The sequence below is a fragment of the Capricornis sumatraensis genome, chromosome 19 (assembly GCF_032405125.1).
Source record: "Capricornis sumatraensis isolate serow.1 chromosome 19, serow.2, whole genome shotgun sequence".
NCBI lineage: Eukaryota > Metazoa > Chordata > Mammalia > Artiodactyla > Bovidae > Capricornis > Capricornis sumatraensis.
The window spans coordinates 19,874,055-19,895,845 of NC_091087.1; the positions used below are offsets into that span (position 1 = coordinate 19,874,055).

The following is a 21,791-nucleotide window of genomic DNA, read 5'->3' on the forward strand; positions in this document are numbered from 1 at the left end:
TTTTTTAAAAGTTCATTAAAGTCTCACAGCAAATCAAATATCCTTGTCCCACTGGTTAAGCAAGATGCTTTAAGAAAGTATAAAATAGTATTTTACCTGAACAACCATTTTTTAAGGCACAAATAAATTTCCACAACTTTGTAAAAAGACAAATCTTAATCAACCAAGTGAAATATTTTCCAGCACACCATTTCCATTTTACCAGCTTTATTCAGTACACTTGACTGCTGGGCAAATGTAAAGGTCAAAGTGTTATTTAAGGCGACACTGAGTATTTAATGAAACATGAGCTTAAAAACAAAAAAAAACAAAAAACCCAAACTGAGAAATTTTAAAGTGTTAGAAATTTTATTAAAGTTAACATTCCACAAGGTTATACTCATACAAATCAAACTGAAAAAATTCCAGGCATACAAACTATCATCTATTAATAATGTGCCATCTTTTTCTCCAAATGTCAAAAATATTAACGATACAAAAAGTCTCTAGAAAGTGAAATTCACTGTCCATTTGTGCTGTTAAGAAACCTATATCTTCATTCATTTCATGAAATCCATGTTAAAAGAACCCTGTCTTGGTTGTATAGTATCACAGCACTCTTGTATTAATCCATTTTTCTCAATTCCCCATAGTGGACTGCCATCTTGATTTCTCAGTGGTAGGGTCCATTTGAGACTCTTCAAGCTGACTGGGTGCTTGATGAAAACATTAAAAGAAAAAAAAAATGCTGTTGGAATATCAACAATCATATTCCTTCAAACAGACAATATCTACCCACCTTGAAGATAAGCTTACCATACATAATGCTTTAGTAATTTCCTAACAACTTTAAACTCTAAAATTGCATTATATTGAGTTGCACGTGCTGCACAGACAACTTCTCCTTGAGAGAAGGGTGGCAAAAACAGCACACCAGTAACAAAGTTCCTTTACTGTCACAGATACAGAGTAACCATAAAAATGTGGCAGTGAAGAGTCACATTTTTAATAGTTAAATGTTGTTATACTATCTACATGAGAAATGGAAACAAAAATTCAAATCCAACAATTCTGGAAAGCTAAAGTACAGCAACACTATGGATTCTAAATCTCAATGCAGAAAACTTTCCAAGCTTCTTCAAATAAAACTAAATATGGAAAAGAATCTTAAAGAATTAAAAAAAGGAAAAAAACCAAAGCAGTGGATCATAGCAGTTTTCTGGTGCAACAGATCTTAATTTTGCATAGGTAACACAAATGGACACGGATAATCTTGAGCTACATACATGAGAATGCAGGAAACACATTCACCAGAAAACAAAATGATCAAAATGCAGAGTGTCTGCCTGTCTTATTTGATGTATCAGATTTCAAATTCAATACAAAATAAAATTCTCATTTCAAAAACATCAAATATTCCTCATTTTAAAAAAAATAATTGCTTAAATAATTTGAACTAAAGGAATTAAGGGAAGTCAGGGGATTTTACCATCAAATAAATGGCCCAAATTCATCATGATCAAACACAACTAGAAAAATAAGCTTTAACTCTAATCTTCTCTATAAATTTTGCAGCTCTCAAACTAAATTTATAGCAATAAAGTCTGGATGACTGACTTGGAAGTTATTAAATACAAGGGCATTTTTTGCTCATTAGGTAGTTAATACATTCATTCCAAAACTATAAGGATTCATTGTTGCTGTTGTCTACTATATACAGTACAAAAATCTACTGAATAAATCACATGATTAACCAAGAGATATCACCACTCATTAAAGATACTGAAAATAAGTGTCACAATATCAATAAACACCAAACGAAAGATATTTCTCCCAAATGTTTTTGCCAATATCTCTCCAGCCTAAAAGGAGAACTAAAAATAACTCATTTCTTTCCCAGATCAGTAAAATAGCTTCCACTTGAATTGTTCATTCCTTAAAATTAAGGGACATATATCTCTATATTAAAGTAAAAAGATGAAAACCTTCATTCCTCTTGATTAGTTAATTATAAACCAATTTCTCAAACTCTGTTACAATGAAGGATCAAGCTCTAAATGAAGTTTGGAATGTAAATACTATTATGATGAACAATGACATTAAAGCATTGATATCAAGTTACAATCATTACAATAGCAATAGGTGCAATTTATTCAATCTAGTGGGCTAAGTGACAAACTCAATGCTTCATACTCTCCTGCCACAAGGCAAGAGGCAAAATCCATTCTTGACACTATGTAAAATATTAAACCCTTATTAAAAAAAATTAAAACCATAAAGATTCACAAGGAAGCCAAATATTAAAATCATATCAAAATTAACAGAATACATCATCTTGCGTGACAAAAATAGAGATTAAAAAATACCAGCATATTGGTTGTGCTATCATATATACTATCATCATATGTAAGATGGTAAAAAGCGGGGGGGGGGGGGGGTGAGTGGGATGAAGAAAAAGATTGGTGCTAGAAAAGCCATGATCAATCTGCATTCCTATGAAGCCAATCAAAACCCAGAAAGTGAGCATTCTGTTAATAAGCAAAAGAGCTAAGTCAAGCATTCAAAGCACTTAAAAGAATAGTCAAGGATTTCAAAATGAGCCATTTAATTTCATGGAATTTCAATTTCTTACAAAAATTAAATTTGAAAATAAGTAAAGTCAAAAAAGTGAAAAGGTATGCATGAGTTGAGCCTGGAAATTTCATTGGTAACTAAATCCAGTTCTTCATCTGTAAAACAGAAGTAACAGTAGTACCTACCTTATGTAGCAGTAGTGGTGAAGATTAACATTTATAGCTTTTACATTACCTGGCATATAGAATGACCTCAATAAATATTAGTTATTACTCCAGTATACCAGAGTAACCAAAGTACCTGAGGACCTACAGACTAACCTTAATGAATCAAACAATTTATATTCCAACAGTCACGGTATCTCTGTAAAATCTATAGGGTCCTGGGGTCAACTATTTAAAAGACAAAAACAATTTCTGCTTTGAAGAGAATTTAATGTCACATTTGGAAAAGGAAATGGCAACCCACTTAGGTATTCTGGCTTGGAGAATTTCACGGACAGAGGAGCCTGGTGGGCTACAGTCCATTGGATCACAAAGAGTCCAAGATGACTGAGTGACTAACACAATGCTAATGTTGCATTAAAATAACATCAGTACAGAAAACTGAATAGGGTTTAGTATTAAAGCTCTACTACTCCATATCTTTTCAGCAATTTGTGGATTACTGCAAACATACTGAAGAGATGATGGTTTGATCCAGAAATCCATCATCAAACATACTAGCTTCAAGCTAATACTATGAAAAGTTAAGAGAATTTTCCCACAATCATGGTCACTTATATCTTTTTTTTTTTTGTTTTAAATTGCTTGTTCTAAGTCAGTTCTAGACAAGCTTTTATGGTGAGAAGGTAGTACTGCTGCTACTGCTGCTAAGTTGCTTCAGTTGTGTCCAACTCTGTGCAACCCCATAGATGGAAGCCCACCAGGCTCCCCCATCCCTGGGATTCTCCAGGCAAGAACACTGGAGTGGGTTGCCATTTCCTTCTCCAATGCATGAAAGTGAAAAGTGAAAGTGAAGTCGCTCAGTCGTGTCCAACTCTTAGCGACCCCATGGACTGCAGCCCACCAGGCTCCTCTACCCATAGAATCCTCCAGGCAAGAGTACTGGAGTGGGGTGCCTCTTAAAATCCCCAAGTACTGTACAGCCAGAAATTAAAAACATAATATTGAACAAGAAAGTTTTAAATTCTAATTCAGTAAATTTGTTTAAAAAACATTGGGATACTGTGAAATGAGTTGTTAGTTGAAATGCAAGCAAGTGATTCATTACTGATGCGTTTTAAGAGAGGTTCCCCTAAAATAAGCCATTTCCTTACCTCTACTTCTTAGCAAATCCCCATTTTAAAAGCAACAAAATATGTGGGGGACATGGAAGAGCACAAGGAAAACGATGAATGACTCAGTTTTTTAAACAAGTGGTTCTAATAAATGCTACAATTTGTTAAAATTCAAAGACTTAATGCAAAATAGTAGGACAAATGGGTACAAAATTACAGTAAGGAGAAATTGATCATTATCATCACATAATTAATCTTCTTGGTACTTATGTCATAATTTCAATCTTCTTTGCACAGCCTTTAAATTTGAAACTATTTAATAGTGAATTCACATATTCTGTCTTATTACCAAAAACAGCTTGACTCCTCAATAGGATGAAAATATATTAACAAGTCTGGGTCCTAAATAAGGTGGGCATTCAAGAAACAAAAGCAGCCAGCTGTTGTTCACAGTGTTAAACTATGCTGTTTAACTCTGAGGGCTAAGAAAATTAAAAGTTTTATTATCAGATCTTCCTCATTATCCCTATTACTTTAAAAGTTGACTACATGTTCATCAAAGATTGGAAGTTGTGGTTTCTTGTAAGTTTTAAGCTTTTACTGAGTCAAAGTTTAGTATTCAAAGCATATCTAAAAGTTATTATTTAAAGCATTATAAACTTAATAATGAATCTCCCTTCATTTTTAGTTTAGACTCAAAACATTAGTTGACAAATGTTTAACAGCAACTATATACATTAAATTAACAAGTATTACTGAGCACCCACTATGTGCCAGGCAATTAAAATAGAAGGCATGAAGTCAATAAATTATACTACATTAGGTAAGTTTTCATCTTTGTCCTCACCACCCCCCATTAAAAAAAAAATTTCACTATTTTACAGGTCCTAGTCACCATTTATATAATAGAGGTTCAAACAATAATGAGAAACAAAGATTATCATATAGAATCTAGATATGCAAATGTGATTCAACAACCTTTTAATAAAACGATTACTAAATAATTATCATACTAAAAAGTTTTGTCAAAAATAAACATATCCATTTGAGAATTCATCCAAATTCATTTATACAGTCTCACCACTCTTTTCCCACTATTTCTCAGATGGTGAGTTAGAAATTCCGTAGTAGTAACCAAACCTACACTATCAAGGCAATACCCCAGTGTAAAAAGAACTTTTTGTTGGGCTTTCAAGTTTAAGGAAAGCTCATGATTACTTCATTTATTTGAATTAGTAACAATGAAATCCAGTAAAAAGTATGCTCTATTACCAAGAGAATTCAAGGGCTTCTGAGTTCTACATATGTAAAGCTGACAAAAAACAAGGACCCAGAATAAGCTAGGTTTCCTTACAGGACAAGATACTAAGTATTCAGTGGTTTATGGCCATCAGCTACAACCACTCTCTACTCAGCAGCTCTAAATAAAGTAGACACAGAATATGTGTAAATTAAACAGCACAGCTGTGTTCTAATAAAATTTTATTCATAAAAACAGAGGGTAGTTTACAAACACCTAGATCTACGGTGCAGGTTTTTTATTTTGGCTGCACTGTGCATGTGGCCTCTTATTTCCTTGACCAGGCATCAAACCCTTGCACGCTGCAGTGGAAGCCCAGTCTTCACCACTGGACCATCAGAAGTCCTAGGTATAGTATTAAAAGCATATTCAAATATGATTTCTTGCCATTTAAACTTTGCCTGAACCTAAGTCAAAAAGGCAGAAAATAATAAAAGGTTGGAGTAAAGTAATAAGATTTTAATAAACTTGGTACACATCTCACCATATGGGTTTATTTTTGTACTGTTTTGAACCTCACTAAATCCCTGTTTTTATAGACTCATTTACTTAAAATTTCCGAAGTCATATTTAAACTTAAAGAACAGATTAGACATGTAAATTGAGTAAAAACTTACTAAATGCTTCCACCAACATCTATTTCACTTCGGTGTAGAGGCCCCTTAGGTAATTCAGCTTCAGGATTCATATTCCTGCAGAAAGCAAAAGGAATATAATTTTATGTACAGAAACATAAAAACAGATTTGGAAATTTCAACATCTTATCAGAATCAATTACCAGACATGTATTTATAAAGACAGTTCCAAAAGATCAAAAGTTCTAATCCAGAGAACCTTTAATCTGAATGCTCAGAACTTCATCTGTAGAATGTTACTATAAAAACACGTTAAGTCTCAGTCCCCAGCAACTTCCTAGGTAAAAATTTGGGCTCCCTAACAGGCAGTCATGGTTGTTAAAATAGCTGTTTAACAGAGCCAACCTCACTCCTCAACAGAACAGAAGTACTTTACCTTCTGGTCCTTCATCTAACCTGCTTTCAACATTTCTAAAGGAAAACTTCCATTTCCAACCTGGCAAGGCCACAATTCTCAGTCTTCAGTATTACTATAGCATCATGAGCCTTAATCAACACTATTCTTGGATAGAAATCTTAAGCATAATTTCCAACTTTTCTTTACTACTAGTTAAATGGACCTACTCAACACTTGTTCAATCACTAAGTCTTGCTGGACCCTGAACCCATGAACTGCAGCATGCCAGGCTTCTCTGTCCATCACCATCACTCTGAGTTTGCTCAAACTCATGTCCACTGAGTTGGTAATACCATCCAACCATCTCATCCAGTCACCCCCTTCTCTTCTTGCCCTCAATTTTTCCCAGCATCAACACTAACCCTCTCTAAAGTATGCGGCTTGATAAAAATACCATACCCATACTTTTCACTGGTTAGACTGAAATACTTCACCAACATGGAAGACAATGTTTCTCTATCTCGAGTAAATTTTTGAGAATACAGGTATATACTTTTTCCCATCACTCCTGTGCCAAAGTATGATTATAATAATCAAAATAATGGCAAGAACTATCCAAAATGCTCTGTTTAAAACTTCAATTATGAAAAAGTACCAATTTAAGAATTTTTAGAAAGTAAAATAAAGTTTAAGATTTAAGCAACTAAGCTACCTAAATGTTTTCCAAAACCAAGGTTTCCAATTTTCAAATTATAAAGCAAGTTCCTGATAACTTTACCAAAACTCATTAATCATTCTGACTATACATATCCAAGAAATATTGCAAACATCTGCTTCAAAAATTTTTCTAAGATCAAGGTGCTAAAATTTCCTCCCGACAAGTTAATAAAATGAAGCAATTAACAAGAAACACAGCATTATAAGCTTCCAAATTTAACCTGACCTTATATAAAGAAGGCCGGAGCAGGCAATGGCACCCCACCCACTCCAATACTCTTGCTTGGAAAATCCCATGGACGGAGGAACCTGGAAGGCTGCAGTCCATGGGGTCGCTGAGGGTTGGACACAACTGAGAGACTTCACTTTCACTTTTCACTTTCATGCATTGGAGAAGGAAATGGCAACCCAGTCCAGTGTTCTTGCCTGGAGAATCCCAGGGATTGGGGGAGCCTGGTGGGCTGCCGTCTATGGGGTCGCACAGAGTCGGACATGACTGAAGTGATTTAGCAGTAGCAGTATATAAAGGCGGCAGTTACTGAACAAAGATAAATCCTAAATCAATCAAGTAAAATAAATTGATTTAGTCCCTGAGTAGGGCAGGAATGACTTAAGGGAATATCCATGAAAGAAATGTCTGAGGAAAGCTCTCTACCAGTACAAGTATGTGGTTCAGAGTGCTCACTCCATGAAATTCAGATGAGAAGCTGGATCACACTTTGCACCACAACAAAGTACTGACACTAATGTAATCTACCACTCAATTTCCTTTCCAAAACCTAACAAAGCCTTCCTTTACACTCTCTGGGAATGATCCCTGGGTTGGGAAGATCCCCTGGAAAAGGGAATGGCAATCCACACCAGTATTCTTGCCTGGAGAATTTCACAGTGTAGCCTGGCGGTCTACAGTCCATGGGGTTGCAGTCAGACACAACTGAGCCACTAACACAAGCTAAGTTCACCTTAAGCAGACTACCAACTTTGATAATTTTGCTCATATTCCTATCTATCTTTAATATGTTGCAGTAACAAGGATCCTCATTTAATATGAAATTAAAGGTATATTATGATTGCTGATCATTCTATAATAAAACGTAAAGATGACTTTAGTGTAGTCTTACATTAACACTAGGCCATCTGTGCTTTCCTTACATTTGATTGTCATCTTTTCAAGTCCTCAAAACCATCTAACATCTTAATTAAGAATAAAACTTGAGAACATTGTCAAATATAAGAAATTTTTCACAAAAATAAGGTACTAGTGGTAAAGTCATCAAGTCATAAGAAAACTCTCACAACTCATAAACCATTAAAGTTAAGCAAAATATTTTGCTTGATAACCTAAATTAAAATGATTTTGACTACTCTGTAATATATATTAAGGATATAATTGCTTGTTTGGGAAATATTCAATTTCAAATAAACTCAAAGAACAAAGGCTTGTTTTCCAAAACAGTGGATTATCCTGCTTCACACAATGTATAAATTAAATTGTTGGAGCAAACATGCTTCTTGGAAGTTATATAGACATTCAAATCACAGTTTTTATTTGTAAAGTTCAGAATATCCTTGAATTTAAATTGTCATGGTTAATTATATTCAGAAATAACAGTCAATTTGACAATTAAGTGTGCTGAGCCACTTAACCTGGAAGGGAAAGGTAGCTGAGTAAGAGAATATTTATCTCTGAAATACAGTTGTATTCAGAGAAATTATATAGGTTATGCCAAGCATGTAAGTTTTATAGTAATGATGGTCAGCTGCAAATATTACATTTAATACATTAATCTTTAAATTATTTAATGAAATAATTAGGAAAAAAATTCAAAACGCTTTCATTGCAGCATTCTAAATCTCTATTTTTTAAAGACACTTCTCCATTATGTCTGCATTTATACTATTTATTAATAGTTTAGAACCCATAAAATTAAGAAACAGCTTCCCTGGTGGCTCAATGGTCAAGAATCCTCTTGCCAATGCAGGAGACGCAGGTTCCTGGGTCGGGAAGATCCCCTAGAGAAGGAAATGGCAACCCGCTCCAGAATTCTTGCCTGGGAAACCCCATGAACAGAGGAGCCTAGCAGGCTATAGTCCATGGGGTCGAAAAGAGTCAGACACAACTTAGGGACAAAACCACCATCAAAATTAGGAAAGTCAAGTATACTACCGGCCCAGGTCTCATGCTATTCAAATAACTTCAACACAAAATAACATCTACAATTTGCAATGCAAAAATCATAAAAACTGCTCTCCAGTTTAAGAGAATTAGACACACTATTATTTTTACCGCACAATTTAAGAGCAAACTGGTGTGAGACTGGAAAACTCCAAATATTTTATACAAATGAGGAAGACTAAAGCCCACAGTGAATAAAATGTCAAGATTACAGGACTAATTCACATGAGAAGCTGGGTCTCCTCTATGCTGAATCAGTTATTCTTTCCATTCTTTCACACACCTCTCATTAATGGAGAAGATGGAGATATCCCTAAGTTATCTTTTTTCCCTCTCAACAAAGAAAAAAATCAGAGTAAACAAGGCAATTTAATTGGTTGTCCACAGTCCAAAATTTTAAATAATCAAGAAACTATGAACAATAATAAACAAAGCTTGAAAGAAAATTTATATTCAAAATTACCTATTTCATATAATCTAGCCTCTAATTATAATGCAGTAGTTCATGAAAGCCTTTTGTTAACTATGGGCATGGCTTCCTTCATTATCTGTGGAACTCCAGGGAATTTTTTAAACAGTTGTTGCCACAATGATAAACACAATGGAATTCAATCTCAAACCTGATCAGGTTGATTCAAGAATTCAAAATGTTAAAATAAAAACAAATATTTAAGTATTTGTAACTTTGACTCAAACAGAAAATAGTAATAAACTAAAAAAATTTTTGATGAAATATAGTAACTTAAAAGAATGGAATCTTTGGTTTTATTTGCTCTCACGTATTCATTCTTTTTGTCTACCAGAAATATGGCCAATTTTACAAACCTGGCTCAGCAGATTTCAAAACACTGACCGTATTATTATGAAGGTCAAAGGACATGCAGATCTTTTTAAAATGTGACTTATTAAAATCTTTTATTTTGTTGGTGATAAAAAGGAAAACTGAACTCCACTATGTTAATTTAGGAATTTCTATATCATTTAAAGTATTTTTATAATGATTAATACTAGACAAAAAAATTAAAACCTCCATTTAACATTCTAATCTTAAAGTCTTTTTTTTTTTAATTTTATGGATTCAAATTACAACTTTGGTAGTCTATTATTAGTCACTGCCAATTTCTACTTAAACTTACCCTAAACTTCACATACATTTGTGTCTTAAGAAGCTCAATTTTCAATTTTTACAACAGTGTCCAAGCACATCTGAATGCCAAAATAACATCCTATCATTTACAAGAAGGAAGCCCCTAACTTTGATATTTGTATTAAAGACGCTTGGGTAGAAAGATGCCTTGACTCTACATATATGACATCTTTAAAACATTACTGTTAAAGGTCTAACATTTGCTTTCTTTCGTACATTGTAATAAACACAAATTTGACCAAACTGCAAAAGGACCAAAAAGCAAAAATTAAGCTAAATTAAAAGAAATAAAAATATTACCTCTATCATCTATTTGAATCAACAGAATAAGCTAATACCAACGATAAATTATCCACAAAAATTATAAGAACAAATGCAAACCCGTCCTTATATAAATTAATTGGTTATTTGACTATCCTTAAAATTTCCCAAGGTATCTCATTATATTCCATATTTCCTCTGGTAAATCCCTTGCTAATATCACTTGACATTAATCTCCACTTTCAGTGTTAAGGAGTAAGACATTATTCCTGAAAACTCTGTACATATTTTTTAATCCATGTATCTAATTTTAGGATATCAAAATATCATATACATGTTAAATTATTCCTTCCTTTCAAGCTCTAAAGACTTACTAAGCTATAGGTAACAAGTCTTTTTAGTCACATCATTTTAGTTTCCTGTAAAATAACTTATTTTTCTACCTGCTTGGGAAGAAAAGACTCACAAAAATAGGTAAAATGACTATTTTAAATCCACTAAATAATAACTAGAGTATGAAAGGGTCTACTTAATTTTTGAAATGCAGTTCTTTTAAGAATTGTAAGATCTGCAGATACAAAAATTCTACGCCATTTCTAAAACATAATCTGTATCACCAAAAAAATGGCTGAAGAATGTACGTTTCAGATTGTAAAGATGATGACTCAACTTCTGATTTAACCATAAATCTAAATCACCATTTAACTGAAAAGTACTGAATGTCTCACAGCTGATATAAATTACATGTACCAACTGTTTTAACATTAGCACAAAACTGCTTTGATATAAGGAAATGCACTTGACGGGCTTTTTCTCATCCGTTTTTCGAGACTAAGTCTACAATTTATGTCACATTGACAATCTTTACTGATATTTTCCTATTCAAATGTTGGTAGCTATTAAGACTTCATATGTTGGGTAAAAACACTTACTTACTTGCTATACAAAATAGAGACTATCACAAAGATTTATCCTCAAGGATAAAATTCCATGGTCTCGGTCTTCAAAATGGCATACCTTTGGGGGGGGAGGGGAAGAAAACAATATTCTAAACAATTTATTGATGGAACCACCAAAAGCCAAGTAGGAATACATGTTTTTAAAGTTCTTATTTCATGAAAGAAACAAAAACTAAAATCTATGCTCACAAAACTCTAATTTTTAAAACATTCTCCCCTAAAATGTTAATATGAATAGTAACTAGATTGAATTTTCCAATGAACTTATTTAATATTAAAAGATTAAAACTGTTTGCACAGTATATTAGGCAGCAAAAAAGAAAAAGCATATCTTTGGTTTATGGTTTTCCTGAAAGTATAATCAGTCTTTTTCTTGGTCCCAAAATTAAACAAAGGCTTAAAGGACCTTCAATATTTTAAACTATTCAAAAGGCACATTAAGTTACAATAGCTATGCACATAATACTTCTCAATGAAAAGGTTTAAAGATTTTGTAAATTTCAGATACTCATAATCAGTATCAAAAATATAAATTAACAAAAATAAAAACCTAATAAGCTTACTTTTATGTCAAAGTAGTAAAATTTACCCATTCTTACCTCAAATAAAACAGCGTATTTGTTCAGAATCATCGTCAACCAAATTTAATTTTAATCTTGTAAGTTACCTTAAAAAAAAAGAAAAGATAATATCAGTGTTTTGATTTTTGAACAATTCTTGGCCAAAGTTTCACTGTGATGAAACAATGAGAAAATATTCCAGAGACATGATCACTGGATAAATTCAAGAAGATGGCTTATCAACATGCTACCTGTACATTTAAGGTTGCAGTTATTTATCATAGTATCTATCACTCTTTGTTTTCCTCATCTTTTGGGTGCATACATAAATATTATAGATAAAGCATTGAGATTAAAAAAGAAAAAATTCTCATCTTTGGCAAGGTTTAAGATTATGACCTTGTTTTCATTTTTATTTTTCTTTTATGCCAAGCAATACACAAAAACAAAGAAGTTTACCATTTGTAAAGATTGAAATAATCTTAAATTTTCTTTACTATCTAGAACTACCTTTTACAAGAAACGAGCAATTAAAAATTAACTCCAGGAGAAATAAGTGAAGTTAAAATGGCTACTGGTTACTTTAAATTTTTAAACCACAAGTTATTTGATCTCACCAAGTGGGATATTAGCTTTGTCTTTAAATCAAATCTAAAACATGTACTATCTATGTTCTTTATTCAATTTCAAACTGAGGTCTCTAACATTTTCAGTCTCCCTTCCCCCATTTCTCATGTAAAAAGATCTTATGAGGTTAAACAACTAGCAATTATTTTGCATTTTGCTAATTAGAGGATTCTGAAAAACGATTCAGAATATTAATATAAAACGACTTGCAGTGTTCTAAAATTTCAAAAAACGTTGATTTGAAAAACCAAAACGGTTAAAACAACAGTCTGTAAAATCAAGATATGCGCAACTGATGTAACGTGTAGCAGTATATAAATGCTATTCGGAAAATAAAACAATTTCACTAACAAAAACACCCTCAAAAACATTAAAAAATACAACAGTACCTGTGATTTTAAAAGTACTACGTAAATCTGCCCAACACTATTTTTACGTAGATCTTCACCTCCACAACAACACACGACCTACCGCAGGACGAAGACAAATATATTCTAAAATACACAAAGGTTTGTGCATTTGTGGTTCTTCAAATCACTAAACTTAAATTCCCTCTCAGACAATGTTTCAAATTTCTAGATTGCACAGGGGACTCTACAAATTTTTAAAACAACATAATACACTATTAAAATACTGTTCCATTTTGAGCATAACTGGATTTTTATGCATGAAACAAATATGGCTCCTCTTCATCGCCCATTACCGAGCAATCCTACTTTAATATTTACACTACGAGAAAGTAACTTCACAAAGGGATTTGGTGTCTGAATATTCCTTTGCAAAAGTTTTGTCGACCACAGCTTGTGAGGATATATATCATTTTTTAAAATAATCAAACGACGAACTTAAACTTTCAAAAGTCTAGGAACTGACCCAAGCATCCCCTAACATTCAGGTGTGGTATAACGGCTCCTTATGACCTTTTTAAAAGTACCCCAACAGTAGATTTAATCATTGTTCAAACAACAGAATGTCAAACAATCTTGGCGTAATTACTCAGTAAAATAAACTACCTTAATCAAACGTCATCGTCTAGCACCGTAATTATAATCTACTTCCATTAAGCAGCCCTGACGACATAGTAAACTTGGCTTCTTAATTTTTGAAATACCAGAAGCACTCCTCCAACTTGCATTTTTGAAAAGACAACCTTAACGTCAATAAAGGGTTGAACAAGCAGCAGCTACCTTTTCATCTGTAACACTGCAGCCGTTTTCAAAATCGGCTTGGAAAGAGTTAAAAGCCAACACCCAAAAGGAAAAAAAAAAAAAACACAAGTTTTTATTTTTTGTTGAAACGTAGTCAGGGTTCCATTGTTCTTTTAAATTCGACCACGAAGGTGTGTTCCCACCTCACGGGAAAGGGGTTAAAAAAAACTCCCCAGTTGGAAGGACATGAAAAGGGGATTCTTTTTTCCTTACCCTAAATATCAAAATAACTCACCAGGACAGACGGGGGCTCTCCTCGCACGGTCGCCGCCGCCGCCCCTTTCCCCGCGGGGCCGGTCCGGGCAGCGAGAAGGCCCCCCGCCCGCCGCGGGGTCTGCAGCGGGGGCCCGCGCCCCCAGCCCCCGGCCCCGCGGCGCTTCCCGCCCGGAGAGCCAGCGAGCGGCGCCGCCGGGGGAGAGCCGGCCCGCGAGGCCCTGCCCGCCGCCCCCTCCTGCTCGCGCGCTCAAGGACATTTTGCTTTTCCTCCCAAGGACAAAGGACAATAAAAGGAGCCGGGGAGCCACTCACCGGGTCCGAACGCCGCGGCCGACCCCTCCTGGTCGCCTGCACCCGACTCCCGCGCCAGGGCGCCCGCCCGAGCCTCCCGCCCGTACGGGTCGGGCCGCCGGGGCCCCGGGGAGCCTCGGCGGCCGCTGCCGCAGCGACGCTCTCCGCGTCGTGGGCCCGGCCGCCCCGGGCGCCTCTGCCGCGGGCTCCCAGCCCGGCGCGCGGCCCGCCTCGCCCCCCAGCCACGGCCGCTTTGCTCCCGCGGGTCTGCGGGCCGCCCGGGAGTAGGTCCTCGCCGGCCGGCGGGCTCCGCGGCCGCGGCAGAACGCCTGACAGCTCGGGGTGCTGCTGCCTCTCCGGCCATCTTGTGCCGTGTGTGTGTGGTGTCTCTCTCCCGTCTCCTCTCTCGGCTTTACTCCCTCCTCCTCCTCCCCCCCGCCCCACACACCACACAACATGGCCTCTTCGCTGCGGCGGCGGCTGCTGCGGCGGCAGCAGCTCCGCCGCGTTCCTGCCCGCTCCCCTCCCCCATTCTCCCCGCCTCCCGCCCGCAGCCCCAGCTAAGCAGTACGCATGCGCGCCACCGCCCGCCCGTCGCGGCCATTGGCTCCTCGAGCTTCCTGCCACCCCCTTCCCGGGGAGAGGCCTCACGCACGCTCGCAAGCGTCTTCCTCCCGCCTAACAACAACCACTTGGAAACTATTGGCTAATTCTGACCCCACCCCTTCAGCTGCCTCCCCTTGGATAGGCTGGCCTTAATGCCACTCACCTTCTGTAGGTGTCCCGGGTTTTCTTGAGGGGTCCCAGCCAGCGATTGGCTGACGATGGAATATTTGGTTTGGAGCTGGTTTGTTGGTTTGCGCCCCGCAGTGCGGACCCCTCGGAGAAGACTAGGGGGTCCCAGGTGCGGAATAGGCTAGGCCAGTATTATTAGTACAGTGTCCTAGAGATGGGGCCTTCGCCCTTGGAAAAAACTTGGAATTCGGTGTTTTTGACTTCAGATTTTTGTCTTTTTTTGGAAAATGACTGACAGGATGACGGGCAAACAAGATGCAGGTTCATAGCCCTTGGGCAACAGCCATTTCTCCTCAACTGTAGAACTCAAGATTTTTCTTCTAAACAACCCAGCGTTCCCTAAAGGTCAAAGAATTAGAGCCAAGTGATTTTTCAACCAGCACATCCCCCTAGCCAAGCATCCTAATTGAGATGCCACTTATTTGAGAGTTTGTAAGCTTCTTGTTGACCGTTTATGAAAGTGTATTAGTATGCACATGGTCCCTCGGCCTTGTGAATCAGTATCTCTTAATCCTGGCTGGGCCAGATTCCACCCTTCAGGGAGTGTTTGTTAAAGCGATAGTTTGAAGCTGAACAGTCACGGTCTACCTGCCAACCACCTTCTCCCAGAACACAGGCAAAACAAGCTTCACTTGCTTTAAGCAAATCTTTCCCCGCCCCCCTCTCCCCTTACTTCTTAAATCCGGAAGCAACTCTTGGCAGACCGAGGAATAACTGAAAACCTAAACTTTCCTGAAATGGATGGAAAAAGGAAAAGTAGTGGCTCTCTCCCAATGCCAGCATTTTAGAAATCTTGCTCCTTTTGGCAAGGAACCTGGGAAAAAGGAAAGGAACACTAGACGCTCTTAGTCTTAACGGATTTGAGGGAAGGAGTCTTGGGGAAAGGTGGGCAACTCTGAAATTCTCTTAAGACCCTGTTTTCTTTTCTTGAATTAGAATCAGAAAATGTGAAATATTCATGAGGCCTAGGAACTAGGTCTGGCCCCTTCTTTTCAAAACAATACAGTTGTTCATTAAGTACAGCATCAGCTACTTAGGACTGAACTAGGGCTAGAACTCAAATCTCCTAACTTTATATAGATCTTAGGGTTCCTTCTGTGCAAACTGGCCATTCTCCTTAACAGTGTAATTGGAGCTCTAAGTGAACACAAAAGGAATGCTTCTTTAACTGAAATTCAGCTTTTCTCCATTTAATTTCCAAGAGATATTCCTTTACACAATCTAACTTTGAACATTGTAGACCTACTGCAGGCTATGTTCTCTAAAATAGCCCCACCCTGAACTTTTTGTCTTCGTCCTTACTGATTTGTCCTTGTGTGTTCTTTGTTCATCTCCCAACCTTTTCCCTCCTAGCCCTACCTGAAATCCTTCTATGATTCTGCTTGTCCTGGTTCATCACAGAGTACTTCTCTGCCAGCAAAACTGGCCTGAACAGGTCCTTATTAAAAATAGGTATGACTGAAAAACATTGAGTAAGCTATGCACCAGGCATTGTTCTAAGCCCTCATTGGAGGTTGATTTAGGTGATCACACAGCACCCCTATGAGAGGCTATTATTATCACTGTGTATTATCTCTGTTAGGAAACTGAGACACAAGGAGTTTAACTTGCTCAGGTCCACACTGCTAAGAAATATTAGAATCAGCATTGAGCCCAGTAGTCTGACTCCAGACCCATTCCCTTTTGCCTCTCCCAGTATTTGGCCAAGACTGCCCCCTTGCCAGATGGGTTCAGTTGGATCTCCCATTGTGGGAGCTGTCTGATTTGCCAGGTGCTCTCTCCCCTACTTCATTGAAGGGTTGCACCTTCAGAATCTGGCATCCCTCCAATTGGGAGATGTCAGATCCATTTTAACTTAATCCCCAGACCTGCTCCCCATCCTCCACCCTATTGCTATTAATCGCCTAGCATGCCACCTGGGAACTCTAGCTCTCTAGTTCTGGTTTTGTTCGTTTGTTTTGTTTTTGGCTGTGCTGGGTCTTCATTGCTGTGTGTGGGCTTTCTGTAGTTGCAGCAACCAGGAACTACTCTCTGGTTGCAGTGCTCAGAGCTTCTCATTGTGGTGACTTCTCCTGTTGCAGTGAACAACACTTTAGGCACATGGGCTTAAGTAGTCATGGCACCTGGGCTTTAGTTGCTTGCCAGTGTAGGAGACATAAGAGACTCCGGTTCAATCCCTGGGTCGGAAAGATCCCCTGGAGGAGGACATGGTAACCCACTCCCATATTCTTGCCAGAGAATCCCATGAACGGAGGAGCCTGGTAGGCCACAGTCCATAGATTTGCAAAGTCAGACACGACTGAAGCGACTTAGCATGCATACACACCTTAGTTGCTCCACGGCATGTGGAATCTTCCAGAAGCAGGATTGGAACCCTATGTTGGCAGGCAGATTCATAACTACTGGACCACCAGGGAAGTCCCTCTAGCTCTCCTGTTTTACTCACGGTTCAATTGTGGAGTGACTTTCTTTTAAGAAGATACATCTTGGGTGGCTTACAGCTTTCTTCTTCCAAGTTTACATTGCATACAACGTCTTCTTCAGAGAAGGCCCTTATCTACCCAATGGAAATATTTTCCCTATCACCTCACATATGACAGTCATGATTTCTTTTGCTATATCAACACTGTGCCTTTAGCTATCCTCTTTAAAGCTAGACTGATGATGATGGTTTAGTTGCTAAGTTGTGTCTGACCCTTGCAACCCCATGGACTGTAGCCTGCCAGGCTCCTCTGTCCATGGGATTCTTCCAGGCAAAAATACTGGAGTGGGTTGCCATTTCCTTCTCCAGGGGATCTTCCCGACCCAGGAATCGAACCTGTGTCTCCAGCATTGGCAGGCTGATTCTCTGCCACTAATTCAGTTCAGTTCAGTCGCTCAGTCGTGTCCGACTCTTTGCGATCCCATGAACCGCAGCATGCCAGGCCTCCCTGTCCATCACAAACTCCCGGAGCCCACTCAAACTCACGTCCATCGAGTCGGTGATGCCATCCAACCATCTCACCCTCTGTCGTCCCCTTCTCCTGCCCTCAATCTTTCCCACTAAGACACCAAGAAAACCCACCGGAGCTAGACTAGCTCTGTCCTAAAAAGAGCACTTGACACGTGGCCGACCACAGTCCACTTCCACCACAGTCCCTCTCGTGCTAAGTGATCTGCCAGTGAACCGAGAGGAGGTCACTCCCTCCCCCGCCCCTGCAGGCTCCTATTACTACTGTCTCTGTTTACCAGTGAAAATGAAGAACCCAGCCCTTAGCCCTGACTTACTCAGAGGAAAGGCCTCTCCGTGCGCTGTAAGTAGATCTGTTCCTATTTAATCTTGTCAAAAAAAAAAAAAAAACTTGGATGGGTAGAGAATATTTCTGGACGGATGCAAGGATCTGTTTACACTGGTCACCTCTGAGGAGACCTGAGAGGAAGGTGGAGAATCAAGTGGGAAGGGCATTGTGTACTCTATATCCTTTCATGACGTTTGAATTTTGAACCATGTGAAGGTATTACCCTTTTAATGAAGAAAGAAAAGGGAAAAAACTCGATCTCCTGGGCTAAAAGCTGCCACTGTTAGAAAGGTAACTTAAAAAAGTGTTTTTGTGGGGACTTCCCTGGCATGCAGTGGTTAAGACTTCGCCTCCCAATGCAGGGGTGTGGGTTCATTGCCTGGTCTGGGAGCTGTGATTCCCCTTGCCTCGCAGGCAAAGCACTAAGATACAAAGCAGAACCAATACTGTGACAGATTCAACAAAGACTTTGAAAATGGCCCACATCCAAAAAATCTTTTTAAAAAATGTGTGTATATGTCATCTGCATTGGCTGCACCAAACACCTGTACCTTTTTTGATGTGTTTTTTTTTTTTTAATGAAATAAAGGTCACACAACACTCAGGACCTCCAGAGATGTGAACGGCCCCTGGAGTGTCTCTGACTGATGATAAGGGTCCCTGGCACATAAGATGGGCAGCAGCTCCTGGTCCCCATGGGCTGTGGCCTCGCACTGCAGGACAGAGCTGCTCCCTTGCGTGCCTGCAGCTCTGCGAGCCTGTTTCCCGTTTCTGCCCTCCTCTCCTCTGGTGGCCATTAAAGAAGAGCCAGCCAGACATGCTTCCCACCTTGTGTCCTGTCCCACACATCCACTGCTTCCTGGGGTGTCTCCCTTCTAGGGTCAGCCCAACTCATCACAGAGGCTCAATCAAAACCTAGGATGACCTTGATGTCAGAGGCAGAGTTTTCAACTACAGGCTTTTCCAGATTCCACAGCTCTGCTCCTGCTCTTTGCAGTTTCTCTTGCTGCTCACACTCACGTGACTTACATGCAGCCTCTCTTATTTCTGGATACACCCTGCTCCTTCACACACGGCGGTCTTTCTTTTTCCCAGGGTACATCACATGCAGGCTTGAAACTCGGATACTCAAAAGGTTTCCAAACACAGTTCTTGTTTCTTCCATGTACCAGGTACTATTTTTTTTTTAAACATTATTCCTTTTTTAAAAAATGTTCATTTATTTAGTTGTGCCAGGTCTTAGCTGCAGCACACAGGATGTTCACTGTGGTGCATGCCTTCTCTAGTTGTGGCACTGGGGCTTCTGAGGGCTCAGGCTCCATAGCTGCGTTGTGGTTCTGCAGGCCCGGTTGCTCTGCATCATGTGGGATCCTAGTTCCCCAATCAGGAATCCAACCTGTGTCCCCTGCATTACAAGGCAGATTCTTAACCACTGGACCACCAGGGAAGTCCCACCAGGTACTATTTTAGAAGCTGAGGATGCTGCGTAGACTGGGGTTCCTGTTCTCATGGAGCGTACATTCTAATGGGGCAGAAGTCTGTACATAAGAAAATACCAAGTAGTCATCAGTTAGGTATGTTGACGGAAGGCCTAACCACAGGTTGAGTGGTCAGGGAAGACCTCTCTGAGGAGGTGACATGTAAATTAAAGCAGAAGGACACAAAGGAAGGAGACATGTGTAGCCAGTTCCAAGCTAACATGGCAGACAGCATGCATGCAGCTAATTTTGCTCCATCCCCAGGCTGCATTAAACAGCTTTTCTTTTCCCTTTCTTTCCTTCCTTCTTTCCATAAACTCATCAGGGAAAGAACACAAGAGACCAACGCAATTTCCAAAGCTGGAAAATAGATGGATGAGGGTTTTCTTAAAATTAAGCAGGCCTGAGAAAGCTAAGATCCAGCCCAACTTACACTCAGCAGGCTCAGAAACCAGAACTGGGGATCACTGGGACTAAGTGGGAAAGGGAAGGGTAAAATAAACAGAGCTGAGTGACAGCAGTTTGAGAAGCAGTTAGATCCTATCCCAGCAGGAGATTGGAGGTTATTCTAAAGAGAGAGTCTCTGGTCTGAAGGATGCTAGGCACACGGAGGGCCTAGCTACCACACTGAAAATCAGGAGATCTGGAGGCCAGATGCTCAGCAAGTGAGATGATTCCGGTCGTCTTGACCCAAGGGCTCAGTCGTAAAGAATCCGCTTGCCAGGCCGGAGGGGTTTGATTCCTGCATCGGGACAATGCCCTGAAGAAGGAAATGGCAACACACTCCAGTATTCTTTCCCAGGAAATCTCATGGACGGAGAAGCCTGGTTGGCTACAGTCCATCGTGTTGCCAAGATTCAGACACGACTGGGCACACCCGCAATCCCAATTTGGTTCTCAGAATGCTGGCAACGTGACGTTTACCTTTGCGTACGAGATTGGAAGACTCTTTTTGAGGAATCTAATAGGTCTATGAGGAAGGCCCACAGGGGGCATTCCTAACTCCTAACAATGGTCCAACCAGGTCACCCTTCAGTAAAGCTCAGGATCAATGTATCAGACACCTTTTGTGCACTGCTTCCTAGTCCTCTTGACCTCAGCTGTTATTTTACCCAAAGTCATAGCCACTGTTCCATCAAGCTCCATACAGCTTCCCAAGCAAATATGATAGTTTCCTGTGTCAGTTTGAATAGTCACAAGATGCCCAGATATTAATTAATACTCCTGGATGAGATTACCATTTGAATTGGTAGACTGAGCAGATACTGTGTGGATGCTCAGTCGTGTCTCACTCTTGGTGACCCTGTAGATGGTAGCCCTCCAGTTTCCTCTGTCCTTGGGATTTCCCAGGCAAGAATACTGGAGCGGTTGCCATTTCCTCCTTCAGGGGATCTTCCCCACCCAGGGATCAAACCCGCATCTCAAGTGTCTCCTGCATGAAAGGTGAATTTTTTACTGCTATGCCACCAGGGAAGCAGAGCAGATACTGGGCCTCATCCAATCTGTTGAGAGTTTGAACAAAAAAGCAGACAAGAGAATTTACTCTCTCTGCCTAATTTTTTTTTTTTTACTTGTCTTTTCCTACACTCAGACTGGAACTTACGCCATTGGCTCCCCCGGTTCCTGGACTAGAATTACACAACTGGTTGTTCTGGCCTCCAGTTTGCAAATGACACATCGTGAGATTTCTCGGCATAATCACCTGAGCCAGTTCCCTATAATATCCCTATCTAGACCTATCTCATCCCTGAATTTGCTTTCTGTCTCAAAGCTGCTTTGACGACTCTGGGTCAATAGAATCACTCTGCATCAGCACGGAGGAATGTGAAGCCAGAAATCTAGGGAAGATAATACCTGTGGGGATACCTTCGAAGACTTTGGACCCCTGACTGGACAGCTGAGACACATTCTACGGGACTCAGAAGATGCCGTGAAACAGAGCACAGGTCGCTGCAGCACATGTCTGACACTGAT

At 39.4% G+C, this 21,791-nt stretch overlaps 1 long non-coding RNA gene and 1 pseudogene across 1 annotated transcript; one reads left to right on the forward strand and one right to left on the reverse strand.

Moving 5' to 3' along the window:
* Window positions 1-341: 341 nt before the first annotated feature.
* Window positions 342-14,367, reverse strand: LOC138095094 (uncharacterized). The gene is made up of 5 exons (XR_011146298.1): window positions 14,288-14,367; window positions 11,964-12,031; window positions 11,342-11,422; window positions 5,750-5,824; window positions 342-695 (listed from the first exon to the last, which is right to left on the reverse strand). It is a non-coding gene; the product is annotated as an uncharacterized lncRNA (long non-coding RNA).
* Window positions 14,368-14,722: 355 nt separating this feature from the next.
* Window positions 14,723-21,791, forward strand: part of LOC138095461 (BTB/POZ domain-containing protein KCTD2-like) — a 40,792-nt pseudogene continuing 33,723 nt past the window's right edge.